This window comes from Urocitellus parryii, chromosome 7, assembly GCF_045843805.1.
Source record: "Urocitellus parryii isolate mUroPar1 chromosome 7, mUroPar1.hap1, whole genome shotgun sequence".
NCBI lineage: Eukaryota > Metazoa > Chordata > Mammalia > Rodentia > Sciuridae > Urocitellus > Urocitellus parryii.
The window spans coordinates 159,342,606-159,360,923 of NC_135537.1; the positions used below are offsets into that span (position 1 = coordinate 159,342,606).

General features: G+C 43.4%; 1 non-coding gene across 1 annotated transcript; it reads left to right on the plus strand.

Annotated features, from left to right (window-relative positions):
* The first annotated feature begins 17,593 nt into the window (after positions 1 to 17,593).
* On the plus strand, positions 17,594 to 17,667 carry Trnag-ccc (transfer RNA glycine (anticodon CCC)). The gene has a single exon. It is a non-coding gene; the product is annotated as a tRNA-Gly (tRNA).
* Positions 17,668 to 18,318: the final 651 nt, after the last annotated feature.

The following is an 18,318-nucleotide window of genomic DNA, read 5'->3' on the forward strand; positions in this document are numbered from 1 at the left end:
AATGGCAGGTGACTGACCAGGCATATAATAGGGCAGGAATCTTGCTAAGACAACAATAGATAGGACAGTAAAGAATTGACTTTTTTTTTTTTTTTGTAAATAATTGTCACAAAAGCAATTAGTGTTTCAGCCAGTCTCTGAAAACCATGAAGACAATAACTCATTATCACATCAGTGAAAAACAAATTATCAAAGTAGGAGTTTAGGAAGATTTATAGGTCTATGAAATCAGGCTCAAATTAACTCAGGACAAACTTGTGACTCAGTCCTTTCTGATCATTATTAGGCACTCCCACCCTAGAACCCTTCCTTTTAAAGATATCTGCATGGTGAAAAATAACACTGAAGTAAAAAAGAGTAATGTTGCCAAAATCTTGGTCCCTGTCTCCAAAGCCAATTCAATAACCAGGACACGGTTTTGAGAAAAAGGAAAAAGAAGGTTTATTGTTTTACAGGAGACTTCTGTCCCAGAGGCTGTGATTCTGCCCAACAACAGGAATAGGGGTTTTTTAAAGAGATAATTCAAAGGCTGCATTCTACTTGTTCTCTGTTGGAGTTGTAATTCACTTGTTAATTTGGGAGATAGTCATTACCACTTACTTTTGGTAGGACTGACACAAGTGTACCTCTTAAGTTACATGAAAAAAACAAAACAAAACATTGTTTTTCCTTTGAAATGTCCATGTAGGACTGTGCTCAGGTTGTACTCTCCTGTCAGGTGTTTAAGACCAGGTTGATCAAAACTGACCTTGTTCCTATCTATCCTTAAGAGTCAGCTGAGGGCTGGGGTTGTGGACTCAGCAATAGAATGCTCACCTAGCATGTGTGAGGCCCTGGGTTTGATCCTCAGGTCCACATAAAAATAAATAAATAAAATAAAGTTACTATATCCAACTACAACTAAAAAAATAAATAAATAAATAAATAAGAGTCAGTGAGATTCCTCAGAGATTACTCTTGGGGACGTGTGAGAAGTCTCTTGGCTCCTTTAACCAGTGGTGCCATCTTCCAGGATGGGCCAGTGTCTTGTTAACCATACGTGACTTCTCTTGGAAGCATCAATGATACTTCCATCTCCAATGACCGTCTTCTTTGCAGAATGTGCACTGGTTAGCTTCCATGGTCCCTTCTTTTTTGGGGGGGAAGATATCTTTTCAATTGTTTTTCTATTTTTTTTCTCTAGGGTCCTCCTGATCAGCAGATTGGGTGACTCATGAGACTTGCAGGGCCCAAAGAAGGGTTCCTTCATTTTCTGGATTCTGGCTTAGGGCCAAAGTAAGGGCAAGGCCCAAAATGTTGGCTGCATTTTCCTCAGTCCTTTTACTTCCTTGACTTTGGTCTCCAAGTGTTTGGTTTTAAACACCCAGCACGTTAGTTTCACTATTCTTAAAGTGGGAGTAACAGGTTATAACTTCAATATCTATGATTTTACAGTTACCCATTGAAAGGACACTTGTAGAGTCCACACAAAGTCCAAAGACCACACTATACACCAGAATCTCATTCAAGGGGTCAGGGAGGGTTTCAGGTGGGGGCAGAGTCTCTGGAGTCAGAGGAGTTGACTATGAGTCATAGATCTCCGTCTTGGGCATCAGGGGCTGGGAGAAGAAGTAGGCAACAGTTCTAAAATGTACAAGGAAAATACTATATGGGCAATGACCAAACAGACTCCATTTTGCTGAGACTCCATGCCATATAAGAAATGCTTCTCCCATGGGAAAGCCCTGCCTCTGTACCCATCATCAGTTGCTTAGCATAGCATGTTTGGCAACACAAAATGGCAATTCTTATACAAAGTAAAAGTGTTCTCTCTTTGTTTCCCATTTTTCTTGGACTATGTACCCTGTCAGAGATTGATAGTCTAGATGTTAGGATGTTAGTAACCATTCTTTAACTTGTACTCAACTAGAGACATTTTGGCCCCTTTTCTGCTTATGATTTTAGATCTCATGATGTTTGTTTATGGTTTTGAATCACAACAGCCACTTATAATTAATGTGGTTTTGAACTATAAAAGGTATACTCAAACCCTGAGAAGGGGTCGAAGGGTGTAGACCACACACTGGTGAATAAAGTTTCTATCTCCTGCTTTAAGATTGACTTGGTGACATATTGCAACCTTGCCTTAACAATATAAAATGAAATTAACAAAGAAAAAATACTTGTGTAATAGCTATGAACCAAGAAAAATTATTTTTATAATCTTAAACTTTACTTCATTATATATTATATGCCCTTTTTATTCTGAGATCTCAGTAACAAAATTTGATCTTTTGAATACAACTCTAAATGAGCTCAAGTCTAGCCTAGTTTGGAGCCATTCTAACATGGAGTAAGGTGGGAGGCATAGTCTTATCTCAGTTATGGCGGGGCTCTTGACAGATAACACAGTACAACATTACATCTAAAACATGAATCAAACAAAAACTAAGAGAGCTTTTCACTTTCTTTTTGTGGAAAAAGTGGCAAGATGCTTCCATGTCTTACAATTCTGCAACTTAAACATTCACAACTTCAGGGCTGGGGTTTGGCTCAGTGGTAGATTGTTTGCCTAGCATGTATGAGGCACTGGGTTCAATTCTCAGCACCACATGGGCTGGGGATGTGGCTCAAGTGGTAACTCGTTCGCCTGGCATGCACGGGGCACTGGGTTTGATCCTCAGCACCACATAATAATAAGGATGTTGTGTCCACCGAAAACTAAAAAATAAATGTTAAAAAAATTCTCTCTCTTAAAAAAATTTTTAAAAAATCTCAGCACCACATATAAATAATTAAAATAAAGACCAATTGACAACTAAAGAATATTTTTTAAAAATTCACAACTTCTTTTTTTGGGGGAGGGAGATACCGGGAATTGAACTCAGATGCACTCAACCACTGAGCCACATGCCCAGCCCTGTTTTGTATTTTATTTAGAGACAGGGTCTCACTGAGTTGCTTAGTGCCTTGCTTTTGCTGAGGCTGGCTTTGAAGTCAAGATCACAACTTTTTTTTTTTTTTAGTTGTAGATGAACACACAGTATCTTTATTTATTTTTATGTGGTGCTGAAGATTGAACCCAGTACTTCACACATACAAGGCAAGCACTTTACCACTGAGCTACAGCCTCAGCCCTGAGATCACATGCCAGGTTTCAGTTCTCGAGACTAAAAGGCTCAGGGGTCACTCCAGTTAAACTGGGCTAACTGGGCTGCACGAAATAACCACACAAGAGATCCAAATACCTTTTTCTTTGGGGTCGCTGTGACGGCTCCTCTAATCTTAAGGGTCCGCAGAAAGAGAGAGAGCGAGAGCACGTGCTGACCCCTTTTATTGAGGGAAGCTATTCAAATGAGGCAAGGGGTCAGGTTTCAGGGGGCTGAGTATCTTCATGATGTCCACTGTCAGCAGGTGGACTGACACCTGGGTAGGCCACACCCAAGGGCACAGTAAGAGAAGGGGACACACACAAGGCACTTCCATGGAAGATTCTATCCTAAACAGGGCAAGGGGTTACATTACAAAGGAACAGGTGAGCATAGCTCCACCCATGGGGCTGTAGCAAGACACACCCATGCATGAGACACCATCCCTCGAACCCAAGAAGGGTGGGGAAAGCTCTGCCACATTTCTGCGACTGAAGGCCTCAGCACCCAGCCGGGATCACGTTTAAGGTTGGTCTCCCACAATCATAACTTCTTTACACCCTTAGTTTTGTTCTATCTTTCGTCTTGGACTTTAGCACAATATTACTTACCAGACAAAATACTTTCTCATCTAGAAACATGTCTTTTACCTTCTAACTTCCCATACTAAAATATTTCCAGACCTATAACTTTCTTCTATCTTTTTTAGTTTCAGACCCTTTCTTAAATTTATAGCCTGAAACAATCCTTATGAATGTTATCTGTGCATGTAACTTCCACAACAAATTTCAGGGCAGGATGGTGAAGAGCAGCCAATCAGAAACACACCCACACTGTAGCAATGGCTGCCCCAAGCCCCCGGCCACCTGCCAGGCACCTCCTGCCCCTGACAGTGACACCAGGTTTTCTTTAGCCATTTTCTACATCCCAGGAAACTTTTCTAGGATTTTTTTTTTTTTTTCCCAATTTAGGGCTGGTGTCCTGGACCACAGTGAGATGATCTGCGGCTGCCAGGGACCAGGCTGAGAATCCGTGCTGGGAGCGCCAGCACTGGGTTGAAGAGATTTAAATCTCTGTAACCCTTTCTTCTGGTGTCCTGCTATCCTTGCACACCATAGGTAGTGCCGTTGGGCACCTTCAGCTTAGCTCCTGACATCAGACCCCTTATCACGCAACTGCATAAATACCTGTACACACAGACTCTCTTCCATATACTTGACCCCTGACACACCAACTTCAATGTCAAGATTGTGCAATGTGATCCAGAAAAACCATTTAAAGGCTAGACTGTGTTACAGCAAACTCTCTCTCTCTAGACTGGCTTATGCCTATAGGTGGCCCATTCAGCCAAGATCCCTCTGCTCAGGAGACTACTGGTAAATCAATGCAGGGGTTGGGGTTATGGCTCAGCGGTAGAGCACTCACCTAGCATATGTGGGGCACTAGGTTCAATCCTCAGCACCACATAAAAATAAATTAAAGATATTGTGTCCAACTACAAGTAAAATAAAATATTTTTTAAAAGTCAGTGTAGCATGACCCATGTCTTAAAGAGACAGTAAGAGCTAAAAAAAAAAAAAAAAAAAAAAAAAAAAAAAATTACTCAGATGAGAGAGGATAGTCCAAACCAGGGCTGACAGATAGGAAACTTTAAACAGACCTGCAGATACAAATTTCTTCTATTTACTTTACTTTTTTTTTTTTTTTTGGTACTGGGGATTGAACTCAGGGGCACCCAACCACTGAGCCACATCCCCAGCCCTATTTTGTATTTTATTTAGAGACAGGGTCTCACAACTCACAATCCTCCTGTCTCAGCCTTTCAAGCCACTGTGATTACAGGCATGCACAACCGCTGGCTATTTACTTTACTTTTGATAGACCAACTCCAACTGCAACATTGTAAAATAATCCAGAAAGCTATTCAAAAGCCAGATTCTTATAGTAAAATATTGTCTTAGACAGGCTTGTATTTTTAGCTGGCCCTTTCTTCAACTCACCTTACCTCTGAGCAACTCCAATTTCAAGAGAAACACTGTACAAAAGAGAAACGCTGGGAGAGACAACCAGAGAGGAGTCCCCCAAACCATGGCCGGACAGATGGGAACTTTTAAATTGAGCAGCCAAGATCTTTTCCAAGTCTACCTATAGGATCAATGCAGTGTTAGCCATGTTTTAAAAGGGGTAGTAACAGATACAAATAAAACAAAAACACAGACCATCATAGAATTCCCAACCTCAAGGCCAACAACACATGAGAACCTAGAACAGACCAGAAAGAAGTACATATCCCTAGGTTCTTGAGTCCCACTAAACGTAACTCCTTCACCAGTGGATGCATAGATGTGTGGACATACACAGATGTCCCCAGAAAGACAGGCCAGATGTGTGGAATCGAGTCTCGACGTGCACACGGGGACACAGCAAATGGCCAAGGGTGTGACTTTCTTGAGTTTAGTTTCCTTTTTCTCAAAGTGGACCATGAAGGAGAAAACTGTACTGTTTAGGGACAGAAGGCAGGAGTTCCCCAAGGCAAAAGGAGTTTTGGCAGCTGCTGGGATGGTCCCCCAGTCCCTCCTTTGCCCACAGGAACAGCTCCTCTGGTTCCACCTGAGGCAAACTCACCCATCTCCTAACTCTTGCAGTTGACTCTCAACAAGTTCACCAGCATGCTCAGCATGGAAGTGGGGTTCCTTGGAGAGACAGGCCTGCCCAAGAAAGCTGGAGTGGGGGCTGCTCTCGGTTCTCACCTGGGATACCAAATTTGTTGCTGGAAGCTCGGTCCTTGTTCCCAGAGCCAATCCAATAATGAGACCATCGTTTTGAGAAAAGGAAAGAGAAGGTTCTTTGCTTTGCTAGCAAAGGAGAAACACAGGGGACTCCTGTCCCAGAGGCTGTGATTCTGCCCATCAGCAGGAACAGGGGGTTTTTTAAGAGGTGACTCGAAGGCTACATTCCACGTGTTCTCTGTTGGAGTTGTCATTCACTTGTCGATTTGGGAGATAGTCATTTCTGAGATCTTGTGGTATCACCCCCAAAGTCTGGATTACCTGATTCCTATGGTGAATGTGTAGTCAGGGACAAATAACTCTGCCTGGGTTGGGGGAAGAAAGGTAATCCAGTTTCCCCTGAGATTAGGGAAGGGGAGAGATTAGGGAGAAGCAGAGAGGAGGAGAAAGAAGCATGTCTATTTTACAACAAGTCACAGTGGCAGAGCAGCAAGGACTATATTCACAGCACTGAGTGGAGCACTGTTACAATCTGAGAGCCTTAGGAGTTAAGGGGACCTTCTGCTTCCAGTCACAGTAGACCAGGCAATGCAGACCAATCTCCTCATTGATGACAACGAGAAAAGCTGGAACATGGCACAAGTGTGCATGTGCGCACACACACACACACAAAACCTGTGAAGGTATCAGAAGGCTACCAGGATAGTTGAGGTGGGGGGGGCGGGCAGCCTCCAAGGAGGCTCCCAAAGAGCTCTGCCTCCAGGGATTCACCCCTTTGTGTGGCCCTTAGCCTTTGTTACCAACATGCACATAGTATATGCCATTTTTAAGATTAGGCAATAAAAGGCACAAAGCTTCCTTTTCCGGGGCTCTTTCCAGTAACAATGAACAATCATTTGGGAGTTGTCCTTGGCAAAGTTATTTTGACTTCCTCTTCATTTGTTTCCATTTCTAATCCTTTTGATGTCCTCTCCTAATTCTAAAGAGAAGACACACCTACATGGTTAAGAGATTAATTGCTAAATCTCTTTCATTAGATTTATAGAACCAGAGCATTCTGGAAACCTTCAGATAACATGAGAAAGTGTCACTGCACTTCATGGTTTGGTTTGATTTTGATTTTGTTTTTATTTTTGTTTTTTGGTACCAAGGATTGAACTCACAGTGTTTAACCACTGAGTCACATCCCCCAACCTTTTTTTAAAAATATATTTTATTTAGAGATGGCTCTCAGTGCATTGCTTAGGGCCTCGATAAAATGCTGAGGCTGGCTTAGAACTCCCAGTCCTCCTGCCTCAGCCTCCAGAGCCACTGGAAGTACAGGCCTTATCCATGGGCCCAGTATTGTAATTTATTTTTATTTTTTATTTTTATTTTTTAAATATTTATTTTTCAGTTTTTGGCAGACACAACATCTTTGTTTGTATGTGGTGCTGAGGATTGAACCCGGGCCGCACGCATGCCAGGCGAGCGCGCTACTGCTTGAGCCACATCTCCAGCCCCTGTAATTTATTTTTAATTGTTAATTGTCTAACAAGGAAAGAAGGAGTCTATATCTGTTGCACATGCTTGTAATACCAGTGAGTCAGGAGGCTGAGGCAGGAGGATCACAAATTTGAGGCTAGCCTTAGCAACTTAGGGAGACCCTGTCCCAAAGCTTTAAAATAAAGAAATAAGCTGGGGATGTAGTGGTAAAGAGGCCCTTTGTGCCATTCTCCTGCAGATTTTTGTGCCTGATTCCAATTGTTTATAAAAGGATTAGTTGGCATCAGTTTGGAGCCTGGAGCATTGAGTTCCAGCTTCCTCCTCAGTCACCTGTTTAGGAATGGGACGTGGTAAATGTTGGGGGAATGTGTGAATGAAAGTTAGCCAGGAACATGAGTAAATGCAACCGCTGCCTTCCTTCCCTCATTCCCCACATCCTGTGTTCAACGTGTGCTTCTTTCTAATGTTTGTAAAATGTCACCTCACGAACGTGTTTTTTTGCATTTTCACAAGATGACTTCCTTGTCGTGTTTAATGATTGTTCTAGAATTTTGAGAAATATAAAGAAAGTATTCTTTGGGGAAAAACAAAAACCCGCAAACGACTTCTTCACAGTCTATCAAACTAATTTACACTTCCAAGACTAGTTTTCCGCGTTAATTATTATGCTAATTCTTAAAGACGTGTTAGCGCTCCGATACGGAGCAGACTCTCAAATCTGTCTTGTGGATGTGCGCCTAGATCTGAAAAACAATTTTTCAAAATCCCAGGCTCTGAGCAAGGTGCTTTCAAAAGCTGCAGAAGGGACAAAACCAGCTCCTGGACTGCCTAGAGCCCGCGCGCCCGAGGACTGTATCCCTCGGATCGCCACTTGGTCCTCGGCACCGGAAAGAAGCCCCAGCCCAGCTCAACGCTTGTGGGTTCCAGGCTGCGAGCCGGGTAGCCAGTGCCCCCAAGGCCGAATGCCATGCTCTAATTCCTCCACAACGCGTTCCTGGCCACGAGAGGTTATCTCCATATGGAATTTTCTCACGGAAAAATCAGTTCCCTATTCGTTCCTGCGGGCGCCGCGTTGGGGACCCAACCTGGACTGCAACCGCTTCCGAACGCGCGGTCCCCGGTTACTGAGGCTGCCACCTACCCGCAAGACACGTTGGACTTAACACCAATTCCCCGCTGACTGCCCGGCGCCTGCTGCGCCCACGTCTGCTCCTTCCGACGCAGTGCACCCACTTTTCTCTGCTCCGGGGATACTCACTTGCTTAAAGTCATCCCGAATCACGCCGCTCTCCAATGGCCGAGATCGTGGGGCGAGGCAGCCACTCCACCGACCGCCCAGGGCTGGTACAGACTCAAGCAGGTTCTCCGGAGGCCCGGTAGGTGTGGGAAGCCGCAGGAGCTTGGGGCGGTGCACGCCCAGGTCCTGGATCTTCCTGTGCGCCCAGGTTGTTCCCTGGCTCGTGGAAACATCTTTGTGCTTGTTTGGATTGGTTCTGCTGGACTTCCCGGTGCAAAGAGCCGCCACTGGCCCACGCCCGACAGAACTCCTTAAGGTAATGACGATGATCGCGGACCTTGTTTCTGCTATTTACTAGACAAGTAGTGGACAGGGCCCTAAAAACTTTGTCCACTTGTCAGTTATTCATTACAACAGCCCTAACCGGTGAGTACAGATGTTAGCCCCATTTTTCACTTGAGGGAATTGAGGCTATGTGGGATAACCGGATAGTAAGTGGGATTCAAACCGAATCTGGGTGACCCTGAAGCCCGCAAGCAGAGCGCTTTCTGTCCCTGGGACCCAGGGCTAAGAAAATAAGACGCCTTCGCTCTGCTGAGTGGTCTGAGTGGAAAGTTCGGGGACTCTCTGCTGGGGACCGCGTGTTTTCCAAGTATATCCCAAACCTCAAGATCGAGAGGAACAGGGTGAGACTGGGTAGGCAGCACCGTCCGGTCCCCACTTCCCACAAGTCACCTTCCTTCTTTTGTTGCTTCTAGGCGTCCGCCCCAGGCTTCGGGAGCCCGTCGCACCCAGCGGTTAACGCCCGCGCCTATACAGCTTCCTCACTTCTCAGGTGACAACTCTGCCTGACCCCGTATCTATCTGAGGCTTCGTTATCCTTTTCTGTGGGTTAATGGGTTTCCCTTTCCACTTTACAAAGAAACAATTCCAGCGCGCACTCCTAGTTTCCCTGCCCTGCGGCGCCTACCTGTCCTTACTGGCTAGGCTCGGTCCGTGCGCCCACCCATCTCTCAGCCTCGCCCACAGCCCAAATTCGTCCTTTGCCCTACCTCCACCCTCTTCGCCCTACACTCCACGGAAGCTGTCTGGAGTGGAAAACTGAAGTGCGTTGTAATTCTTCTAAAAGGGACCTGTGCAGCCACATAATGCCTATATGCCTGGAAGAGTGAGTGGTGAATCTTGGACGAAATTAGCATTTTCTCATTTACAATAAGCGGGGGTGGAAGGGTGAAGAATAGAGGTATTTTGGACTAGACAAAGGTGAGTGAAGGGAGGGGAGGGGACATGGGGTAGGAATGATAGTAGAACGAATCGGACATTATTACCCTAGGTGCAGATATGATTACATGCCCATGTAACTCTACATCGTGTACAACAAGATGAATGAGAAGTTATACTCCATTTATGTATGATGTATCAAAATGCATTCTACTGTCATGTATAACTAATTAAAACAAATAAAATGTATTAAAAATAAATGAGCATTTTCAGGACCTTTTTCATAAGCCAGCTCAGTGTTGGGGGTTCCAAAAGCCATCTCTACTGTAACTGTTCTGTATTTTACTCTGACTTAGCTAAGTGGAAAACAGGATTGTTTTTCAAGTAGACACAATGATGGTATGCAACATTGCCATGCTCCCATGTGTATATTTAATTATACCTTGCCAGTGTCCCAAAAAAGATGTAAGATAATGAAATATAAAATACAAGGTAGTGTAGCTAAAAGATAAAAGTAGCAATCAATAAGTTAACCAAGTCTGAAATGAGTGCAATAGAAAGATTCCCAGAACCTTGGTGCCAGTGAGTTCCAGAATCCCTTGGGAATTTCTCTTTAGCCAGCAGACAAGATATCCAGCTAGAAGGGAGTTGGAAGTCACAGTTGCAGATAAGTAATTTCCGGGTTCTGGACTGAAAGAGGAATGTTATTCTCTCTTTGACAAGACCAATCAGCAAACTGTTGTACTGACCATGCGTGTGCATTAAATAAAGAATGTTGGTGCAAGACCTCCTTGCTTACTAAGGCTTTCCCTAACATTATTTGTTATTCAACACTCCTAATAATACTGCTAGGGAAGACCCAACCTGTGAGAGATTGTAAGATTCATTTGGATTTTTGTGGCCAGCAAAGGGACCAGTGTTTGCTCAGCACTGTCAAAATAGAAAAGCTCTTTGCCCTATCACCTCTTCTTGTGACTTGGAAGTAAGGAAGGGGTTAATTCAACCCTAAACTTCCTCAAAGCAGTGCTGTGATTGGCAATTGTTCTGTGGTTGTTGAGTCTCTTCCTGCTCCAGGGAAGAATAGAAAAGAAGGTGAAGGTCAAGTGAAGTTGTTCTTTTTCTGCCTGAACAGGGACTCTGCATCTGTTCTCCATGACAGAGCCAGTTGCCCTCCCAGAGCCAGGTGGTGTCTACTGCTGCTGCTCTTAGGACTAAAGGGGCCTCAAAACCCTTGGAGCCCCAAACCTGCCATGTCTGTGCACATCCCGTTAGTCACTCTCTGGGATCAGCCCACAGGTAGCCTCTCTCAGTGGCTTCCTTATCGCTATAGCTGGTAGTAATGTATCACCATATGGACTTCCATTTCAGCAAGGCTGTGGGCATTTCTGGCTCTCACCTTGGCAAACTGACAAATTCTTAAGTAATTGGAAAATTGCCTGGGTAATTTCAGCTACTCCCAGGGCCCAGAACACCTGCTTCTAACATTAATCTTGCTAGGTTAAAGGGCAAACTTTGTTCTTTTCTTTTCTTTTTTCTTTCTTTCTTTCCTTTCTTCTTTCTTTCTTCCTTCCTTCCTTCCTTCCTTCCTTCCTTCCTTCCTTCCTTCCTTCCTTTCTTTCTTTCTTTTTTTTTTTTTTTAAAGAAATAGTGCTTCACTAAGTTACCCAGACTGGTCTCAAACTCCTGGGATCCTCCTGCCTCCGCTGCCTGAGTAGCTGAAGCTACAGGCATGAGCCACCATAACTAGTAAGGTAAAACACCTTGTCTTTCACAGTTGGCTCCTGTCTTCTTGTTCCTGTGGGAGAAACTTCGAGTAGTCTACATGGTACTCAGATCCGTCTTGCAGATCCTGGTGTTGTGACTGAATTTTCTGACAGGTGTTCTTGGGAGACCAAATAAACTAGCTTTGCATTCCAGTCCAGTTAAGATAGCACTTTCTACCAAGAAAAGTGTTTGGGGGGAAAAGTGAAGTCAAATGATTTTTGCCATACCACCAAAAAGATTTTTGTTTGTTTTGTTTTGTTTTGTTTTGTTTTGTGGTACAGGGGATTGAACCCAGAGCCTTGTGCTATATCCTCAGTCCAGAGTGGGGAGTTTCTGAGTCAATGTTCAACTCCAAGAGACTTGCACAGGTCTGACTCAGAGTGGGCACCATTTATTGATTGACGGAATGAATAACTGCCAGGAGTGATGGGGTTGTTTTCTTAACACATAGTCTTTAACCTTTCTTCTTCCCCAAATCCAGTCCTTGCTGATGCTCAATAATGTATGTTGAAAGAAAAAATAAGGTGATGTTTTTCATCAAGGGTATGTTCTTCAGAGGACTGAAGGACAAAATGCCCTGACTTGGCATAATCCTTAAGAAAAGGAAGCATTGCCACTTGCTCAAGGATAATGATTAAGCTATGGATGTGCGGTACAAATAGCATTTGATTTTTTTTAGAAGATTAATTTTTTAATTTTTATTTTTAGTTGTAGTTGGAAGGTATTCAGGTACTCCCAGTTACCCGAAAGCAAATCATTTTCTTTTGCATCACAGCCTGGTCACAATACTCTCCAGAAAAGAAAAAAAAATTAAATACCTTTATTTTATTTATTTATTTATTTATTTATTTATTTATTTATTTATTTTAAAGAGAGAGTGAGAGAGGACAGAGAGAGAGAGAATTTTTAATATTTATTTTTTAGTTCTCGGCAGACACAACATCTTTGTTGGTATGTGGTGCTGAGGATCGAACCCGGGCCGCACACATGCCAGGCGAGCGCGCTACCGCTTGAGCCACATCCCCAGCCTTTATTTATTTATTTTTATGTGGTGCTGAGGATTGAACCCAGCACCTCATACGGGCTAGGTGAACGCTCTACTGCTGAGCCACAACCCCAGCCCCAACATCTGATTTTATTATATATATATATATATATATATATATAAGTTTTGTTCACAGTTCCTGCTCATAACTCCCTCCCAAAGAGGGAGATTCAGATTTCTTTTTCTGACAGAGACTTCTAGAAATGTTTATCTTTCCTCCCTTTTTCTGGTCTACTTTGTCTGATAGTAGATAAGACCCCCATTTCAGAAGGGATTCTGTCCCATTCCCAGGAGTAAGAAATGCTATGCAGAGAGGTCGAGAAGAATCTGAACAGACAGGCTTGCTGGTTTTTCCCACCCAATCTATTAGAGTTGAATACGTAGTAAATTCTCCCTAAAAACTCAAAAGGAGAGAAATCCAGGTAGCTAACCATGTGGAAATTCCTAGAGGGTGTTGCACCCCGAGAAGGCATGAAATCTCCATGCCCTTCTCCCACACCCTGCCCTATACATCTCTTCATCTGTATCCTTTGTAATATCCTTTATAATAAACCTACAAGTGTTAAAAGCTCCCCTGAGTGGTGTGAGCCACTGGAGCAAATTAGTCAAACCCAATGAAGGTATGCTGGGAAGTACAGGTAAAAAAAAATCTGTGGCTTGTGAAGGGTATCTAAGGGGACCTGGGGGTCTAGGTAGCTTCGTAGTAATGTTAGGCAAAGGGATAGCCTAGGAAGTCAGGATGAGGCTTTGTGACATTTTGACATGGGTTGGAACATACCCAGGTATTTGGCTCACAGACTAAGAAAATATATACCTTTGAATTCATATACAATTGCTGAATTTACAAATCAGGTGTATATCCAACCAGATCTGAGCTAAGAATTGTAAGATTATTATAAACACCAACCTTGTTAGATTTCCTCTAGGTAGTTGGAGATAAACCCTAATCAGAGACCCTGGAGTCTGGTGGGGGTCGGGTGAGTGGGAGGGGGGGTTGGAAATGCAATTGAATCTGAAGGAGCCTGCTGGGGTATATCCTCCAACACTGGAAGGTATTCAGGTACTCCCAGTTACCCGAAAGCAAATCGTTTTCTTTTGCATCACAGCCTGGTCACAGTACTCGCCAGGAAAAAAAAAATTAAATGATCAGAAAATTAATCTCTTAACTATAATATATTTCAGCTTGATTTTTTTTGCTCCATGAAAGGGCAGGAAAGTGAATCAAGATCCTTTCTATACAGAGCTTCATGGCTATATATCAGAATCAAGGTTTGAAAAAAAATGGGCTATTAAGCTGAGAGTTTGAACTGCTTACGCTAGAAAGTCTTGTGAATAAGGAGGAGCTTTTATATGCCAGAGGCAAAAACAACAACAACAACAACAAAAACCAAACAACAACAACAACACACACACAAAAAAAACCTCTGAGTCCCAGGAAACAGCCTCTGTCTCACCTGTAGCACTACCACAGACAAGTGATACGGGGGAAATCTTCCCCACCTATTCCCCAGACTCTGCTGTCAAACCCACAGCTCCTAACTCCTGCGCAGATAGAACCTAATCCTTTACTCTCCCTGCCAGCAGACCCCAGCCCAGACACAAGGGTCACCTACTGCCCCAGCCCTCCCCTGCCTGACAGTACAACTACAATAGGCACGAGGGATACGTTATACTGGAAGCTGATAGAAATCATCAAAGTGCACTTGCCTTTCACCACCTGAGATCTATACAATTGAAAAGCCCCGGCCAGTGAACAAGAACAAACCCTGAGGACTTCATCGCTTCGATAAAATCTTTTCCATTCATAACTCCATCTGGGCAGATCTCCAAAGGCTTTAGATGACCCTCTTCAAGGCTGAGGAAATGTCAGCAGTTTTGGCAACAGCTAAGAAACTAACCGATGACGAGTGCCCACAGTCTGGAATCAAGAGCATGGGTGATAAAGCAGGGAACTGGGACCCGTGATTCGGGACACAGGGAGTCATGAAAGAGCTACCTCCCAGAGCTGTGAGAAAAATAAGCAGATCTTGAGTAAATCTGGGCAAACCAAGGGAGGAAAACTCTTCTGCCTTCTTAGATTAAGGGAGTGTCTCAAGCAGGACCCTTGTGCCTCAGCTAGTTGGGTGCTTCTATCTCTGAGTGATCCACATATCAGCAGAAAATTGCAAAAGTTGTCCATGGGTCTGATATTGATTCTTCCCTATTGTTAGAGGTGGCCCTTTAAGGTTTTCAATAACAGGAATATAACTGAAGATTAAAAAGAAGTTTTAAAAAACGAAAAACCAGGCTTTCCTGCTGGCTGTTGCCTCCAGACTACTCCAGAAAGGGACAGGAGGATGCCCTAGGTGAATACTCTCTGCCTCCAATGTGGGACTTGAGAACCACCAACAAGTTTGGTGTGTTAGTTTGTTGTGGCTGTGACCAAAATATCTGGAAAGAACAACTTAGAGGAGGAAAAGTTTATTTTGACTCAGAGTTTCAGAGATTCCATCCTCATCCAAGGCAGAGACATCATGGCAGAAAAACATGGCAGAGGAAAGCTGCTCATCTCATGGCAGCTGGGAGGGAGAAAGGAGAGAGAGAGAGAGAGAGAGAGAGAGAGAGAGAGAGAGAGAGAGAGAGAGAGGTCAGGAACAAGATATAGTCTCCAAGGGCACACACCCAGTGACCTACCTCCTCCAGCCATGCCCACCTGCTTATAATTACCAACCAGTAGTCCAATCAGATTATTAATCCATCAAATGCATGCATTCACTGATGAGGCTATAGCTCCATAATCCAATCTTTTCACCTCGGAACACTTCAGCATTGCCTAACACATGAGTTTTTTAGGGGACATTCCTAGATCCAAACCATAGAGTTGGAGGTCTCACCAATGTGCTTACTGTAAACGAGAGGGACATGGAAATGGAAGTGTCCAAACTGTCCCCAGAGAGGGAAGGAAGGGGCCAGACCTAATATTTACCAGTTGCCCCTGAGCTACCCAGAGGACTGATGGGGACTTGTGGTTTCACTAAGACCTATCATAATCTCTCCCAAGTAGTCCCAGTTTAATTTGATAAAGCTGGAGAGAAAATTACATTTTTGCTTAATATAAAGAGTCACTTATTCTGTGATGGTGACCAGAAAGCCTTCTTTGACTGACAAGAGATGTAACATAAAAGGAGTATCAGGAAGAGGAGGGACCCAGTGATTTGTAGAGCAACTGTGAACTGGGAACTAGGATATTAAAGCACTCTTTTTTAATATGTGCCTGAGTGATATGTGCCATGTTGGAAAGATACTTGATGGTTAAATTAGAAGCTACTGTAAACCTACAACATAACAAGTTAGAAAGACAAGTGCCTACCAACAGGGGAGGCAATTTACGGTCCTCCTGCAGAGGAAATTCTCAGCCCCATCCTTAATATTGAAGGAGATTGGGGGGTGAAGTGGACAGTAATGGGGACTGAACCCAGGGGCATTCAACCACTGAGACACATCCCTAGCTCTTTTTTTTTTTTTTTGTATTTTATTTACAGACAGGATCTCACTGAGTTGCTTAGGGCCTCACTAAATTGCTGAGGCTGGCTTTGAACTCACTATCCTCCTTCCTCAGCCTTCCAAGCCACTGGGATTAGAGGCCTGCACCACTGCACCTGGCTACTGAAGGAGATTTTGGCTAAAGTAACCCCAACATATGGTCACAGGGACAAGCATGCTGAGCCACAAATATCCAACCAGTGAGGCTTAAAACATATAGACAAATGGCCACAGGTAAAATAATACCCTTCAAGCCCAAAGTCACTGAGGGCGTTCTGCTTGTACTCACAGGTTGCTGGCAAGAAGATTAACAAGACCCTGCAGATCCCCTATATTACCTCTATATCACCAGGAGAAAAGCCTAAAACTGAGGAATATGAGCTTGTGCAGATCAGAGCTGCAAATGGAACAACATGGGACATACACCCCATGGTTCCAAATCCTTATACTTTGCTGGCCAACCTGCCTGGAGAAAGCAGATTTTATCCTACAATAAACTTGAAGGGTTGATTCTTCTTCTTTTTTTTTTTTTTTTTAAGCGGGGGGAGAGAATTATTTAATATTTATTTTTCAGTTTTTGGCGGACACAACATGGTTGTTTGTATGTGGTGCTGAGGATCGAACCCGGGCCGCACGCATGCCAGGCGAGCGCGCTACCGCTTGAGCCACACCCCCAGCCCCAAAGGGGGGATTCTTTTGATTCCGTTAGATCCTAAGTCCTAGGAGCTATTTATGTTTAAATGGGAGGACCCCAAGATGTGTCAGAGACAACAGTACTGTTGGACTATCCTACCACAGGGCTTTAAAAATTCCTCCACTATCTTTGGGAGATTTGGGAAAGTGATTTATGAAAGTTAAGTTTATAAGGTATATGCACCTTCAATTTAATTGTATTTTCCAAATTATTTTACCTTAAAATCATGTGATAATTCTCGTTACTGAACATCCTGAACATGCTAAGATAATATTAGAATTCTTTTGGCCAGCTGGGCGCGTCCCTAAAGTCCCAGCTGCTTGGGAGGCAGAGCCAGGATTTCAAGTTCAAGGCCAGCCTCAGCAACACAGTGAGGCCCTGAGCAACTTAGTGAGAACCTGTCTCAATTTTTTTTTTAAAGAGGGGGTGATGATGGCCAGGCACAGTGGCCCACACCTGTGATCCCAGTGGTTCAGGAGGCTGAGACAGGAGGATTGAGAGTTCAAAGCCAGCCTTAGCAAAAGTGAGGTGCTAAGCAACTCAATGAGACCCTGTCTCTAAATAAAATACAAAATAGGGCTGGGGATCTGGTGATCTAGTGACCTGAGTTCATTAGGGCTGGGGATCTGGTGATCTGAGTTCAATTCCTGATACAAAAAAAAAAGAATGGGTGATGGCTGGGGATGTAGCTCAGTAGTAAAGTGCCCTTGATTGAACCTCCAGTACTGAAAAAAAAAAATCATAATAAGAATTCTTTTGATCAGGGCTGGGGATATAGCTCAGTTGGTAGAGTGCTTGCCTCCCATGCACGAGGCCCTGGGTTCAATCCCCAGCACCACACACACACACACAATTATTTGGTCAACCTAGTAAGGATGTAAGTATGTATTAGTATATAATTATGGTTTTCATTTACAGTTTTTTTAATAATCAAATATATTTTTAAAGGTTTATTTGACATTTTCTTTCTTAATTGATTTATAGGCATTTTTATTATATTCTGGAAGGCAAATTCTTTGTTGATAATGTACATTAACAATGTCTTCCAAAAATATCTACCATCAAGGCCCTTAACTCTTTGGCTGATAGAGTGTAAAAGGTATCAAAAGAAAAGGCAGAGACACCTAAGGAAACTCTCAGGTACCTGGGGTTTATTATTTCACAAGAACAGTTCAGCATACCTTAGGAAAGAAAGTTGATCATTGCCAAATGTCACCACCAAAACTCTGAAAGTAGGTAAGAGGTTTTTGGGGAAGGCTATTTTCTGCTCCATCTGGGTCTCTAACTTTGGCTTAATAGCTAAACCCTTAGATTATAAATAAAGAGGCTGACTACTTTGAGTGGCATGAACTATCAGATCCAGACTTTTAAGGGTTAGGGACGTGACTCAGTGGTAGAGTACTTGCCTGGCCTGCACAAGGCCCTGGGTTCAATCTCCAGATTGAAAAATAAGTAAAGGAAGGAAAGATTTGCCAGTGGAAGTCCCACTTTTT